General features: G+C 45.8%; 1 long non-coding RNA gene across 1 annotated transcript; it reads right to left on the bottom strand.

Annotated features, from left to right (window-relative positions):
* Positions 1–4,190: 4,190 nt before the first annotated feature.
* Positions 4,191–5,724, bottom strand: LOC135818994 (uncharacterized). The gene is made up of 3 exons (XR_010553855.1): positions 5,568–5,724; positions 4,951–5,199; positions 4,191–4,619 (listed from the first exon to the last, which is right to left on the bottom strand). It is a non-coding gene; the product is annotated as an uncharacterized LOC135818994 (long non-coding RNA).
* Between the last annotated feature and the right edge of the window lie 10,765 nt (positions 5,725–16,489).

Here is a 16,489-nt window from a genome sequence, read left to right as displayed (position 1 = left end):
AACATTGTGTTTCCGGGTGAAGGACCCGTCGGTACCTAGTGTCCGTAAACCTCAATTTTGTTCTCAGTCTTGGTTGATTGAAAGAAATTTGTTTTCGTATTTCTCTATTTTTGGTAGTGGTTTTAGTTTGTGGTGTAATTATCGGCAGGCTTCTCATGTGTTGACGACTGGCATATCCAGGAGATAGTTATACGGCGTAGGAAGCCCTAGCTTTCCAGCTTCGCTATGAATATACACCGCAGCACCATACAAGCCACCGCAATGCCACCAGGAAGTCTCAGCAGTATCACCACAGAGACAACCGAACATTTCAACATCTAAAACAGGAAGCTGAGCGAAAAGTGCAAGTGGAAGAGAACCGGGATGAACACACGGTGTAATTTCGTGTTGTAGTCGAAACATTGTGTTACCGGGTGAAGGAGCCAACGGCACCTAGTGTCCGTACACCTTAATTTTGTTCTCAGTATTGATTCCAAACAAAAACAAGTATTTCCTATTTTCATTAGTTTCGGTAGCTTTGCGTTGTTTGAGTTAAGTTGTAATTGTAGGCGCGTACTTCACGTGTTGTAGATTAGCTGCGTTAAATGTAGCTACATATTCACATAGCCAACAGTTCTGCACAGCACATACCATTGGATGGGCCGATATCAGCTGTTCGCCTTCTTTTTGCCGGTTTGTGGATTATGCTGCATGTAAAATGCGAAAAGCGGTATTCAGCTGTGTGCGACCTAGTGCCTAAACACAGACACAGGCTTGCGGCTGTCAATGATCGTGGGGAGGTTTTTAGGAGGTTGGAAAAAGATGTGCATCTTTGATTAATATGAATGCTAACTGCAAACTATAAGCCAAGCTGAATCGACAATGTTGTATACTGTATATCATTATACAATTTAAAACGATAGAGACCATATAAAATAGAACGATGAAAATATCAAGAAATAATGTAGAGAAAAATTGGATTCTGACAGGTTTTCGAACAACACCCATCAGTAATCGTCGTTGTAGTAAAGGACACCAAAACTAAATTGAACTATTATAGAAATCCTAAGTTAGACTAATAGCACCACGAACAACGGCAGTGATATTTACAAGTGTGAATTTTAGAAAGTGAGAGCAATCATGAAATTGGGTGTATGAGGAGCACACGAAAAGGTTTGAAAAAGATGTGTATTTTGGTTGAAATCTATGATATAATCGCAATGACAAATTGCAATGAAAGTTACCATGTACTATGTTAAGCAACCATATATCATGGATATCTTGAGTAAAAACAGATGAAACCGAAGTGTTGTATGAGCAACTGCGGACCCCTTTAATTATATATAGCCAGATAGTGTGACCAATATGAACAAAAATGACCTGAGGCGTGATAGTACACCTATTTCAATTTTTTGGTGCCAATAGTTACGAATGTGAAATATTTAGACTCGGGTGGTGACCCAGTAATTGATTGATAAGAATTAATAAGAACCAAAAAACAAGTTATGCAACAATGTCCAATAACATCACCATTTACTTTACAATCAGATCCTGCGATAACATTGCACGACACTGACCAACGGTACTGACGTTATACACCTAACTGGCAATCAGCTGTAGCACATCTCAAATGAGCAATCCAACAGCCTTCCAAATTGGCACTTACCTTACCCACTTGTGAATTAGCACCAGTATCCACGAGCGCTTGCCAGCAGTTCTCAAGCAGACTTTCAGGCTGTGGAATGTCTCAGTACTCCCTGTCAGCTTTGTGCTAGATTGTGCACGTCTGACTGTTAAAAACTGGTTTAGTTGGTGAACTCGATCGCATAACTTGTGCCCACAGTATCAACATCACAACATACATCTAGCTCATTATCCACATACCTTTGCGTCTTTGTTGCTCGTGACATTCTATCAAACCTTCTCTTTCTTCACGGAGTTTTGGCCGCTTCTTTTACTTCTCTTTCCTGTTCTGTTCTAATCCTCGCCTAATTTATCGCCTTGGATTAGCTTTCACCAAATCAGTTCACATTGTGCGGTGTTTTGCCCTCAGTCTTGAGATGTTGTAATAGATAAAACACACGCACGCACATGCGCCCTAACAAGGATCTCCAGACGCGATAGTTAGATATATTTTATGCTCTGCAGATACGCCTGACACAAGGAATTTTCGGAACAGAAGCTATCCACTACGCAGAAGACCAGCTAGACAGGCAAATCCGCGGCAGAACAAAAACAAACAACTAACCACATACACACTCACACAGTATGGCGTCAACACTCAAAACCATTGAGAATAATAAGAAAAGAACAAATAAGACGACCACTAGTCCTCGCATTCGTCAACTCTTCTTCAGTCAGTTGTGATTGTCCCTTGCCACCTTCACCGTACCACTTGCAGAACGCAAGCAATTCGACAGAGTGGTTAAACGCCTTCTTCCACTCAGTACCGATCCGATCGTACACACATTCAGCATTAGTCATCGCTAACTCCCAAACGATGGCTGTGCGGCCGAATTGTTATTAGCACTGCACAGAATGCAATGAACGATACCAGGTGATACCAACGAAAGTGAGCGCCCTTGAACCAAGAGTTTATCTGCTCTTTCAAACCCAGAGAACAAAAACTAATTTTTTCGATCAAAACTGAACAAAATTAATGTTTTCGAGCACGACGTGCCGGAGGGTCCTTCACCCAGAAAAGTTGACAAAACACAATAAAGAGATGGCACTATAAGGGCAATACTGAGACATCCGGTCATGGTGACTCATCCATAGGCTCTTCGTAGCTGATCACGTGCCACTACCGGTGGGGGGGGGGGAAGCCGAACCTAAATGGATACTGCTGTTGCTGTATGTATAGGTCTTGCAGATGCTTGAGATCTGTGTGTTCAGGCTCCTGCTGTCTTGTTTCTGCTGCATTCTTTTGTTGTGTGAACTGCTGCTTTGGATTATGCGTTGTGTGGTTCTGCTGCATTGCTTTCTCACAGCGAGGCTGTACAGCCTGGGCTCGCTTGGTCTCAGGCTGATAATCGTGTACTGAAGATAATGGAGGAGTATTGAAATGACGATTGTAAAACGACCTCATCAGTAGTCGCAATGTAACAGGGGAGATAAGATTCAAATGTATAGAATCAAAATATTTACAAACCAACTAAAACAAGTTGTTAACATACACATATCGGCATTAGGATTTTTTAAGCCTCTTATATGGGTAATCACGGAATATGATCTCAATGGCCTGATGTAACAACAAAAGAAAATCCAAAACTAAAACAGCATGTAGGACCACACATCAAATGCTTGAACATTGCAGAATGAACGGCATCAACGACGACATCAGCATGACTACAACGCTCGCACTTACCCTCGCTCTCACTTTCTGTCCCCGTATCCCTAGCGTGCCACCTTATCTTTCGACTGGCGTGATACCGCCTTCGTATTCGTATTTCATCCGTCATGATCGATTAGCTTTGCTATCTACCTGTATTGTGGAAGAAACTGTCTGAATTCGGGACTGTCGATTTAACTGTCTCTGGGAACTCCGTGCGAGGGACTGCTGGCAATTAATTAATTAATTACGTTAGTAAAGAAGTTAGGTAGGTCGTCAAAACCTCGTTAGTTACATGTATGTCCAGTGGTTGTCTCTTGTTGTCGCACTACATGTCGCGCTTATTGAGTTTTCTCGCATTTGCACCTTTGTGTCATTATTGCAATTTTCGCTGTTTACTTTAGCTATCTTCTTTCTTTCTTTTTTTTGTGCTGTTTTACCACCTTCTTACTGTATTTAATCCACTGTTACTGTTCCTTTTCCCTTGCCTGTATTTCACCTGATGAGAAGGCTTGAAAGTATACTTGTGAAGACAAAAACTTTCAAGATGTTTGTAATGAGCCTGAAGTGTGTCCTTTTTATGAGTGTTAGTAAAGAAATCACGTAGCAGCCCTTGGGAACTCCGAACGGGGCAGTGTACGACCAGATCGACATGGGGAAAGAGTCGTAAATGTGTACCCCAATCCCCTTACGGACCAGCTAAGTTATCAGACCCCTAACTACCTACTCTCCGTAGAAACATTTCCGTAAGTGGAGTGCAAACTCGCGAAAACACGGGTTTTTCCTACCCACTAACGTAAATTTGCTCAACTTTACGTAGTGCGGAATCCCTCTAATGCCACCGTTCAATACCCACACAAACATAAAGCTACCGAACCGAGAAGAGAACAAAAACTTATTTTTTTAGTCAATACTTAACAATACTTAACGATATGTAGGTTTTCGGCAACTTGGGGCCGAGGGGTCCTTAACCCAAATATAATTATTGACAAAAACAAGAGAAGAGATGGCACTATAATGACAAAACTTGAGACATCCGGTTATGGTGACTCATCCATAGGCTCTTCGTAGCTGATCACGTGCCACGCCGGTACTGGTGGCGGGAAGCCAAACCGCTGTTGGTGTATGTATAGGTCTTGCAGATGCGTCAAATCTGTGGGCTCTGGCTTGTGCTGTTGTGTTCTCGCTGCATGGTCTTTTTGTGTGTAATGCTGCTGTGGATTATGCATAGCGTGGTTGTGCTGCATTGCATTCTCACAGCGAGGCTGTACAGCTCGGGCTCGCTTGGCCTCAGGCTGATTATCGTCTCCTGGAGATAATAGGCGGGGAGACAAAAACATTAGTATTGAAATAACGATTGTAAAACGACCTCATCAGAACTTCACAGGGGAGATACGATTCAAATGTATAGAATCAGAATATTTACAAAAACACTAAAACAAGAAAACACATCACGGCATACAGGATTTTTTAAGTCCTCCTATACGGGTAATCAAAGAACAGGATTTTACTTGCCTGATGCAACAACTAAATCAAAAGCCAAACAAAACAGGCATGTCGGATTACACATGAAATGCTTGAACATTGCAAACTGACATCAATAGGAAACACATCAGCATGAGTACAATGCTAGCACTTACCCTCGCTCTCACTGTCTGTCCCCGTATCTCTAGCGTGCCACCTTATCTTTCGACTCGCGCGAATTCCACGATACAGCCTTCGTATTCGCATTTCATCCGTCGTGATCAATTCGCTCTTCAAGGTACTGTTTGAATTCGCAACGGTCGATTTATCTTCTGTCTCTGGGAACTCCGTGCGAGGGGCTGGTGGCAAAGCCACCCTTTCTACTGACTCTGCTTTACATGGCCTGCCCCGGCTTTGTCTGAAATCTGCAATTGCGTTAAAATGATAATAAAATTGAAAGTAGCAACCGTAAATGTGGTTAGAATCAGCCTTCACAATATCTATATTTTTATGCCTCTCGATATGTGTATCTTATCTTGGTGCAAACATCATAATAAAAGATCTAGGTCCAAACAATCCATGCAGTTTGACACATTCAATCAGGAAGACACATACACTAATGAAAGTTTCAGTTGAATTCTCCTTTGCGTGGATTTTGCGAACTTGAATTTGTTTTAAAAATATATTCGATTCCGAACTCGGTTATCAGCAAACGAGATTGATGAATATTTGACGTAAGCACATCCCCCTCCCCCACAAGGTTAATTAAATTGTGAGGGAAAGTGATACGTACCTCTCGGATGATAAAACCGACATCTCTTCCCGAACTTGCAACCTCGCCGGGTGTTAAAATGACGGCAAATTGGGACTTGCGATGGCTGCCGTTGTCCTTCCATCTTGAAAAAAAACAGTTCCACCACGTAACCAACTCGAAGAGCAGAGGGTCCTTACACAACGATTTTTCTAGGATCTTTCAAGACCTTTTATACACCGCACGATCTACAAACTAAGTTCGTTGAGTTACACTGTGCATACCCTGTCCGACTTGTATTTCTCTACAACGTCGAATGCGTACCCAGACTCGAACACAGGTTTTGTTCAACTAACGTATCCAAACGGAAATAGTTCCATGCATGTATACATACGTAAGCTGACTGAGTGGCTGGAAGGCAAGAGTACTAAAACCAGAATCTTACAGGCATGGCAAGGTTCCACTATTTCAATTGTTCTCTATTCCTTTTAATACTCTCTTGCTACCATTCTTTGTTCCCTCCCATCGGACTTTATATCTATGCTACTATGTATATCTCCCTTATCTATGCAGTTCTGGCGGTGTTGTTGTTGTTAATGACTTATTTATTGTGTTGTTGTTGTTGTTGTTGTTGTTGTTGTTGTTGTTGTTGTTGTTGTTGTTGTTTTTGTTGAATTCTTTACTCTCGCGATTGCACCATCGCCAATAAGAGAGAGAGTTTTTGTTGTTGTTGGTGTTTCAAATCCGTTATTCTCACGACGGCATTGGGCCAATAACAGAAAAAGACCTACAAGAACGTAAAAAGAAATCAAAGTTTAGCTGATTGCTGAATTAGAAGCGGTAAGAAAGGTTTGCTCCCCACACCGGAGCTCGCGCTATTCCGCCGACTTTACTTGACACTTGACTGACTCACGACTGCCATCCAGAGCACACGAAAAGTCCATCGAACCTTCGCTTCGGCAAACCTGCAAGAAAGCACCACTCCCTGCTCAATACACAGTGTTTCGGGGAATTCACCCCTCATCAGTTGAGCTTGAGTAGGCTGAGGAAGATTGTGCCTGAAGAGCACCACTTATATAGTGCTCTCCAGGCACAAACATCACCAGGGATACAAACTTACAGAGACACTCCGCTTCCAGCGCGACAAACACCTCGTGAACACCAGATAGTAGCGTGAGTCCGTGTCGCTCCTGGACGGTGAGACAGACGTCGAGGACCCTCGGTCATTCGCAACGCTGTCACCTCCAAACCAACTAGTCGCAAGCCCGCGCTGGGCACAACCGTAAGAAGTAGTGGTTGCGACTTCGGCGATGATTTGTAAGAAAGGTTTGCTCCCCACACCGGAGCTCGCGCTATTCCGCCGACTTCACTTGACACTTGACTGACTCACGACTGCCATCCAGAGCACACGAGAAGTCCATCGAACCTTCGACGCTGCAAACCTGCAAGAAAGCACCACTCCCTGCTCAATACACAGTGTTTCGGGGAATTCACCCCTCATCAGTTGAGCTTGAGTAGGCTGAGGAAGATTGTGCCTGAAGAGCACCACTTATATAGTGCTCTCCAGGCACAAACATCACCAGGGACACAAACTTACAGAGACACTCCGCTTCCAGCGCGACAAACACCTCGTGAACACCAGATAGTAGCGTGAGTCCGTGTCGCTCCTGGACGGTGAGACAGACGTCGAGGCCCCTCGGTCATTCGCAACTCTGTCACCTCCAAACCAACTAGTCGCAAGCCCGCGCTGGGCACAACAGTACGAAGTAGTGGTTGGGACTTCGGCGATGGTTTGTTGAAAGGTTTGCTCCCCACACCGGAACTCGCGCTATTCCGCCGACGTTACTTGACACTTGACTGACTCATGACTGCCATACAGAGCACACGAGAAGTCCATCGAACCTTCGACGCTGCAAACCTGCAGGAAAGCACCACTCCCTGCTCAATACACAGTGTTTCGGGGAATTCACCCCTCATCAGTTGAGCTTGAGTAGGCTGAGGAAGATTGTGCCTGAAGAGCACCACTTATAAAGTGCTCTCCAGGCACAAACATCACCAGGGATACAAACTTACAGAGACACTCCGCTTCCAGCGCGACAAACACCTCGTGAACACCAGATAGTAGCGTGAGTCAGTGTCGCTCCTGGACGGTGAGACAGACGTCGAGGACCCTCGGTCCATTCTTTGTTCCCTCCCTCTATGTTTCTATGTCTATCTCCCTTAACTATGCAGTTCTGGCGGTGTGGTTGTTGTTGTTAATGAATTATATATTCTGTTATTATTATTGTTTGAAACTCGGATGTTGAGCCATAAATAAATAAATGTAGAAGAGATGGACACGAGTTAAGACCCACCCAAGTTGGGTGGCTGCTTTGCTGATTCGAATTGTATTTAGACCGCTTTGTCAAATATCGTACTGGTCTCGTCATGGTCCAGTAACAATCGACATTCTTTGTTCCTTTGGGACTGTAGCTTTTGCTCGTTTTCGTTTCGCTTGCCTTCCCCTCCTTGGTCTTTACATGACCTTGAACATTCAGTTGGAAGGCTGTCGGATAGCGCTACGGAGATGTGTTGAAGCTAGGTGTCAGGACGTTGAATGTCTCAGTTTTGTGCCTAGTTATTGCACTTTCTGACTGTATATAGTATCATGTTACAGTGATGGAGAGTTACTCTTAACTCGTATCCATATGTCCTTTTCTCTTACAATTATTATTGTTGTTGGTTCATATTCATATTCATTTCCAATAAGAGAGAGAGTTGTTGCTGTCGTTGTTTGAAATATGTTATTTTCCCGAAGACCTTTGGCCAATAAGAGGAAATCGAGAACTTAAATCAAAGAGAAATCAAAGTAAAGCTGATTGCTGAATTAGAAGCGGTAGGAATGAATATTACATCGACTGGTCATACTGGGGCTGAACGTGCTGAACAACATTTGTGCTGAACAACATTATCACGCACATACCGAAGAGATGTTTACTTTTGAAGTCTCGTATGGGGTGGGTTTGCTAAAGCGAAGTGGCATTTCAAAAGAAGCATAGAAGGGAGAGTCTCTTAGCGTTCTTATGCGTGTTGTGTGCGGCTCACAATTTTGGGAGGAACCTTAATGTGCGAATGTATTGTATTTGGGGTAGGTGAATTCCGAGAAGGTGCTGTGGTGCATATCTATCTGTGTACAAAAATAGGATGTAAAAAGGATGCCGGCTACTGAGTGAAGGCCATTTGAAATTGTGCATCAGCATGAGTTGGTTCTGTATCCAAAGAGGGGGAGATGCATCTTTTTTGTTTTTACAACACCTCTTGCAGGCTAGGTCTGAATGTTTAATACTTGTGAATCATACACCCTCACCCAAAGAGACAACAGACAAAGGGATAACAGAGATAAAAGTGGACAATACAGAAGGAAACGAAAGACCAAATATAGAACTAGACAGGACTGCAGTTGAATAGGGGTTTTCGAAGCAGTGGTGACGACGCTATGCTACAGGATTCAGCACACAACCAATTGTGTTTGCCTGAATACATTATCCATCAGAGAAATATAAATTAAAATAGAAAAACCAAACCTATGGCGAGGCGAGCAGAGGTGATCTATTATAAGGAAGCGAATGAAGGTGCCAATAAGCACGAGGTTATGTAAAGCAGAAAATACTAGATAATTGGGAAAAAGGTAGGTGAATATGGTCCGGGATGGACAATGAGTTTAATTTGTTTATTTTAATTTTTTATTTCAGATTTCGGGTGTCATTGAGTGCCGTGAAAATCGGCTGCCAACAGTAAGCAAGCTCAGAGTCTTGTATAAGTGCTCAAACAAGAGGCCGGCGTCCAGGCATAGGTGCGGAAGACAGAGAGCCCAGCTACCAGAATAACGTGCAGACCAGTGAAGATACAGATACATCCATAAGAGGAAGGCGAGAACACAAGGCAGGGGAAGGAGACAAACAGTACGATGGCGATGAGAAACAGGTCGACAAGTTAGGAAAGCGAGTTCGTGCGTGTATGTTTCATCCGTAAAGGAAAGCGCTCCATCCTAGTTGTGCATTCCCAACTGATAAGGAACTACGAATGTTTGCATTTTCTTATTTTGCCACCTTTGACCCCAACTTATTTATTTCGTACAACCCGCTGCAAATCCCATCCGCTGCAAGTCAGAACATTACAATTCGTTGCAATACATCATAGCTGATATGACACGACTGATAGTGAATATCCATGAGTTTGTTTCATGATAATGCCCAATTCATTTTACCCGTTGAGCGCAGGAGCACTGATATTTGGACGCATTGGCCGCAAGATTTGCTGGAGGTCCGGATTGGTCACAGAAGGAAGTAAATTCCGAAAGTGTTCAAACGGATCAATGTTATGAGTCAAATCTGACCCAGCTGGGCCGAGGCAGATATGGGAAGGTCGTGTTGGCTAAGCGCACAAGAGACCATAGCGCTATTGCGATACAAATTCCTAGCAGCCATCATTCCAAACATAACTGTGTGTGTGATATCATGGAAAGGCTGAAGAAAGCAGGTTGGACACAACATATTGACACATTTAGGGTACCCTGTATAAAGGCCTGTGGGGATTGCCCTATCAAAAATTATCAGCTACGAAGAGCCTATGGATGAGTCACCATAACGACATGTCATAGTACTGTCAGGCTATGCAGTGCCACCGTTTCTCGTGTTGTTTTCAAAGGTCCCCTCGGCACCTTGTGCTTGAAAACCTTCATTTTGTTCTAAGTAATGACTGAAAGAAAATAAGTTTTTGTTCTTCTCTAGGTTCGTTAACTTTATGTTTGTGTGGTTATTCTACGATGGCATAACATTACATTATATTCACGTTCCGGATTTTCCGATTCCGCATGAGTGTCACCACTCTCTTCGGGTGAAGGCGCAGATTCAGCTCCTGAGCGGTTGAAGATAAATACATCAGACCCACAACAAAGTGGTCAAATTCAGAAAACTATCGAGCCGAGGGAATGCACAGCAGAAGAATGCAAGGTACTATCCGGACCAGTTCATAAAAGTATCCAAAACGACCTCATCCATCATCCACAGCACCACACTAAAAAATAGGATGCACTGGCAACAAAAGCAGCAACAGCAGACGTCAGAACCCACAGATCTAAAAAATCTACAGGACCTACATATTCAGCAACAAAATGCTTTGCTTCACGGAAACGTATTTCATTGCGAAGAGCTCCGCTTCGGTCCTCTGAGCTGTGCTGATGAGCCCTAACAGAGCGAACCAGTTGCTTTCCACAGACTTGAGTATAATGCTCCCTAGCGTCAGCAATGTCGTTAGGTTAAGCACTCTTACCTTAGCGCGAACCCTTGCCGCTCGCCTTGTGCAACGCGCACTGCTCTTGGAGCATTTCGAGCACTCTTGGCGAGGTTTCAGCCATTTATAAAAATGCTTTACTTCACAGAAACTTCATTACGAAGAGCTGCGCTTCGGTCCGCTGAGCTGTGCTGAAGAGCTCTAACAAAGCGAAACATTTGCTGTCCACAGACTTGAGTATTAAGCAACAGCAGGATCCGTGTAGTTTCGGCTTTCCGTCACCAGTACTGCGTGACACTTGATCAGCAATGAAAAACTGATGGATGTGTCAGTGTAACGTGGATGTAAACATGTTCGTGTTGTTGGCCAATTTTCCGCTCCTTGTCGTGTTCGTGTCGAAGTTTTTCTTGTGTGCATGACCCCTCGGCGTCTATTGCTCGTAAACGTCAATTTTGTTCTAAGTCTTGGTTGAAAAACAGTTTCTATCTTTCCAGGTTTAGTAGCTTTGTGTGGTTTGGGTTGGTATGGTTATGCTACGTTGGATCACCTGGGTAGTTCAGCACGGCTTCGTTTAAACTTGACAACATATACAGCCAACGGATCTTCACAGAAAAGTGTCTTGGAAGATGTCAACTGATCGCCTTCGTAAAAGGTATTCACCCGGCCAACGTGTGATTAATTGCCCAGAAATAGACAAAGCTTCTTGGCTGGGGACCACAACTCTAGCCAACAAGAGACCGTATTGGGGAGAACATGAGCATCAGAAGAGAAGGCTTGAAAAAGATGTGTATTTTGATGGAGATCTATGTTATAATCACAATGTCAAATGGGAAAGAAAGTTACCATGTAATATGTTTAGCGACCATTATATGATGGATATCTTGAGTAAAAATTGATGACACCGAAGTGCTGTATGAGCAAATGCGCATCTCTTTCATTATATAATTATACGGTCAGATCGCGCGACCAATATGAACAAAAGTGAGCTGCGGTATGACAGTGCACCTATTTTCAGTTGTTGTGCCAATGGCTACGATTGTGAAAATTGACTTAATTAGACGCAGGTGGTGACCCAATAATATATTGATAAGAAGGAAATGAATGAAAACCGAAAAGAAACTAGTTGTGCAACAATGTCCACGATGATAAAGGCCTCTTTCACGGGCAAACAGAATACAATTGACAGTGGCATGGCGAATGATTAGAACAAAACACCAAAAATGAAAACAATAGTATGTGTGAAAAAACGCAAAAAAAACGAGAAAAAACACAAAAACAAAAAAACACCAAAAAAAAATACAAGGGCACTGTCCTGCCACCATCGGCTCCAAAACCTCACAGCCGGCCCTCCGAGATTGCCAACTCTCGCAATGCATTCACAGGACGGTGATATGACGATCGGACACTGCGGATGCACATGATCGCCGACCGCAACAATGCAAACGCCAGTCGACACCGGACATATGTCATTGCCTTGGCATACAACTTCGTGTCCCCACTCGAAATGAGGCCACACAGGCGCTTGACAAATCTGGAGCTCTCTGGCGCACAACAACCCGCCGTGGTGAAAACTAGTGGGGTAAATGTCCCACGGTCCACATTGATGATGCGCTCAGCATACTGCAGCTTTTTCTTCCTCTCATGCTCCGCCAACAGTTTGTCGAGAGGTTTGGTGGCATAGGACGGAGCATCGGGATGAGAAACCCGGACATTCAGGAAAGCATTATGTGCCCTGGTCCACAGCCGTCGAGCCCGGAAATCAGCGCGAGCATCGTCGGCGGTGATTGTTGAGGCTGCCAGAAACAGGTCTCCTGAAACCGGAGCAAGCTGAGGCTCGACAGCGACATCCGAGCAAACCTCAGGCAGTAAGTCGGCATGAATATCTAGAACTTCATTGTGCCGAATTGTGGGGAAACCACCATTAGGGCAACACATGGCATGGGCCGGACTAAACGGTTGGCCACAAGAGCAGGTAGTAGGCACATCAACCAATGCCCAGCCATACCGCAACGCCACCGCATCCCTGAAATCTCCCTTCGACAGATGATATCCATGTTCTCTGATAGGCAGTGTGTTGAGCCAGCTAGAGACACCTCGGGAGGACAAATGCTCCAAACGACGCGCCATATCCGCCGACGCCGAGTGCCGCAGCTGGCGCAACTCAGCCTCACTTGTTGTGCCGCGTTGTCTGGAAAAATACTTCTTGGCTGTCATAGCATCTTGCCGAACACGTTCCGTTGCTTGCTTGGTCCATGATGTGTTGTTCTGTTGCAGAATTTCACTAACCTTGGCTGCTGTCATTGCTCTGGAAGCGTCGCGCTCTGTCCCACTCATGCTGTGAAAGTGTGGAATGGCCTTTCCCCGAAACGAGTCAGCAGCATCACCAAATCCTCCGTGGTGAATGCGTCTCGACCAGTTGCAGCCGGCAAGAACTCAGTTTCGATTACCTTGTCCAACGCTGATACTGCGTCCTCCGGAATGGGAACCGTACGAAAGAGGTAGACCCAACGACCCCGCAGGCCATGAGTCAAAGCTGCATAAGCCGCGTGTGGCTCTGTGCTGGCAAACTTTGCTAATGTGCGTAGCTCCTTGCACCAATCATCAACCCTCTCCCTCACTTGACTGGCAACATCATTAGGCTCCCCGATGTATGAGCCAAGATACTGCGCTGCCGGTGACAATGCGGACACCGGTGCCTTCAAACTGATGTGAAGCCTCCTCCAATCCGGCCTTCACGAGAAGTAGGGTTTTGTCCGGATTGGTGAAATATCCATACAAGCGACCGTGTTCCTGGATTGTTGTCCACAAGTCTCGAATCGCTCTCATCCTGCCAGCACCACTGGAGTCATCCGCATACCAAATCTGCTTAACTGCGTGGTGTTGCTGCTGAAAATGCCGAATGATGGGGAGTGTGGCAAATGCATAAAAATGTCCACGAACATCTGAACATCACCATTAAACTTTTATCCTTTACTTTACAATCAGCTCATGCGATAAACTTGCAAGACACTGACCAACGGTTCTGACGTTTTACACCTAACTGGCAATCAGCTGTAGCACATCTTAAAATTGGCACTTAACGAGAGAGCTTGGAAGCTCAGGGGCCCTACGCTATGCTTTTTTGCCTAGCTCATCGTACATGTTATAAGAACTCATGGAAATGTTTTTTTTCCGTTGATTGGCCACATCATTGTATTGCAAAAACGTTTCAATCAGTTTGAATATTATGAGTTAGGCAAAAGTATTTGCAGAATTTATTGCAGATTGTCATTTCTTTAATATCATCTACTTTTGGTTTACTCCTTCTTCTCTTTTTATCTCCTTATACTGTAAATCAACAAATTTTGGCCGATGAGAAACTTTGGCCGATGAGAAACGAAACTTTTCGCCGTCATTAAACTTTGGCCGATTGGAGTTTTCAAAAAGAAATCGATCGGTACTTTTGCTCTCACATGCATCCATTGCTCAATCATGCATCATTTGCCTCTGTGACAAACTTTGGCCTGCGATTTACTTTGGCCGGTTGGTACCAAGCGGCGAAATCAGCGAAATAAAATCGCCAGCGAAAATTAGTTGATTTTAAGACAGTAATCCGATTTTCTGGCCTTTTTGTAGTAATACATGTACATTGACCTGTTGAGCCAATGACGACGCCGAATGCATGGTTGCCTGTGGAGCACATGACATAACTTTACAGTCTCCTAAAATACGTATCCTGTCCGACGGCAAAAGCGGCTGCAGATTTAGTTTTTCTGCGCGTCGACCGGATGTCTGTCCTGACGTTTCCTGGGACCGGCGCTGACTCTGCCGATCACGGGCATTCTGGACTCAACGGGTTGTCTGTCCTGACGATTCCGGGGACCGGCTTAGACTCTGCCGATCACGGGCGTTCTGGACTCGACAGGATGTCTGTCCTGACGTTGCCTGGGACCGGCGCGGACTCTGCCGATCACGGGCGTTCTGGAGTCGACGGGATCTCTCTTCCGACGTTTCCTGTGACCGGCGCTGAATCGCTCGTTCACGCTTATTTTGGAGACGACGGGATCTCTCTTCAAAAGTATGTTTATGCTGACGCATCCTATCACCTATTCGGCGTCTATTCTAATTTAATTTCCTCCTCGTCTCCCTATTTCTTTCCAAATCTCCCTCTACATCAGGAAGTCGTACACATAATACGACGAATATTGGTACGGTACGGGACAGATACAGGAGCCGGTACATATTGTGGACTAGTATAGTCGAGTTTGGGTGGATGGTTGCAAACTTTTGACGTCTGGTTTTGCGCGTGCTCACGGCCGGCTTGTTCTCGGCAAACAACGCCGGATGCAGAGTTCCCAGTGTTGCCGGTGTAACGGCAGCGGTACCTGCGCCCAGTGTAGTTGCAGAAAGGACGGCCGCAGCTGTAGAGGATGCCTTCCCTCACGGAAAAACCGATGCAAGAACAGTCCGCCATCATCCCAACCAACACAGGACCAGGCCAGACGGACCGAGCTGTCACAGGACAGTACGGGAATCCGTTGTACAACAACTGCCAGCGCGGTCAACGTGTGTGTAGAGCTGAATGCGGGCGATGTAGACGCCAGTGTTGATGCACTGTTGGAGGCGTGCAGGGGGGCAAGCAGCCATGATACGCCATCAGTTACATGTACTGAGTCAGCTGTTATTACTACGGCCGACCCTGCGCGCACAGTAGCAAAGGATGCCTCCAAGGCCGGACTGCCAACTAGCTCCCAGGAACATGCTTGGGACCTATTGGAGCAGCACCACGATGCACAGAGCACCGCGGCCGAGGAAGAAGCCGATGCTGCTAGACTGCCTGTCACCAGCGGAAATGACTCGCTCCACAACGACACAGAACTCCTGGCAAGTCTCGCAGGGTCGCAAAGTGCAGACATGTCTTCCACCCCGGGTAGTTCCCCCGTTCGGGGCCAGGCTCCTCCGCCTCTGCATGATGATCTGCCCGCTTACATCGAGGCGAGGCAGACTGGCTTCGCGCTGGGCACCATGAGCGAGGCTGAGTCAGAAGCTGCGATCAATGCCGCTTACGACGAGGCTGTACACTTCCGTCCAAATGCGTTCAATCCTCCCAGAGGCTCCGTTGGGAAGGCCTTCATCCTGCAACTGAGTCGCTACCTCGCCTGCTTCGGAAACGCGGCGACTTTTGAAGGCATAGCCCTGAAAGTAGCGATGGTCTTCCAACAGCTAATGCTACAGAATCCCCATGCCCAAGATTCCCGCTCGCTGTCTGCTGTGCTGAGACGACGACTCGACACGTGGAATCAAGGGGACATCCAGAATCTCCGCCACGAGAGTCGCACTATCCAGGGTCAGCTAACGGACCGCAACAAGAGTTCGTCCCATGCCAATCAAGATGGAAACTTGGCACGGCATTTTGCGTCCCAAGTAACAAGCGGGAGGATGACATCTGCACTGCGGGACCTCGAGGGCCCACCGACAAAGGGCCACCTGAACCTGGACGACAAGATCGATGATACAACCGTCCGGGAAGCTTTGAAGGCCAAACATCCAGAGAGCGCCCCCTCTCCCCAGGGGCACTTCTGCAAGGCGAAATTCCGGCACCACCTCACCCAGTGCGATTTGACGCTCTCACGCGCGAAGCCTTGAGGAAGGCGGTATTGAACACCCATGGTGCCGCTGGACCATCCGGCGTTGACGCTGAGAACTGGCGCTGG

Source organism: Sycon ciliatum, chromosome 6 (assembly GCF_964019385.1).
Source record: "Sycon ciliatum chromosome 6, ocSycCili1.1, whole genome shotgun sequence".
In the NCBI taxonomy this organism is placed as follows: Eukaryota; Metazoa; Porifera; class Calcarea; order Leucosolenida; family Sycettidae; genus Sycon; species Sycon ciliatum.
This window is presented reverse-complemented; position numbering and strand designations above follow the sequence as displayed.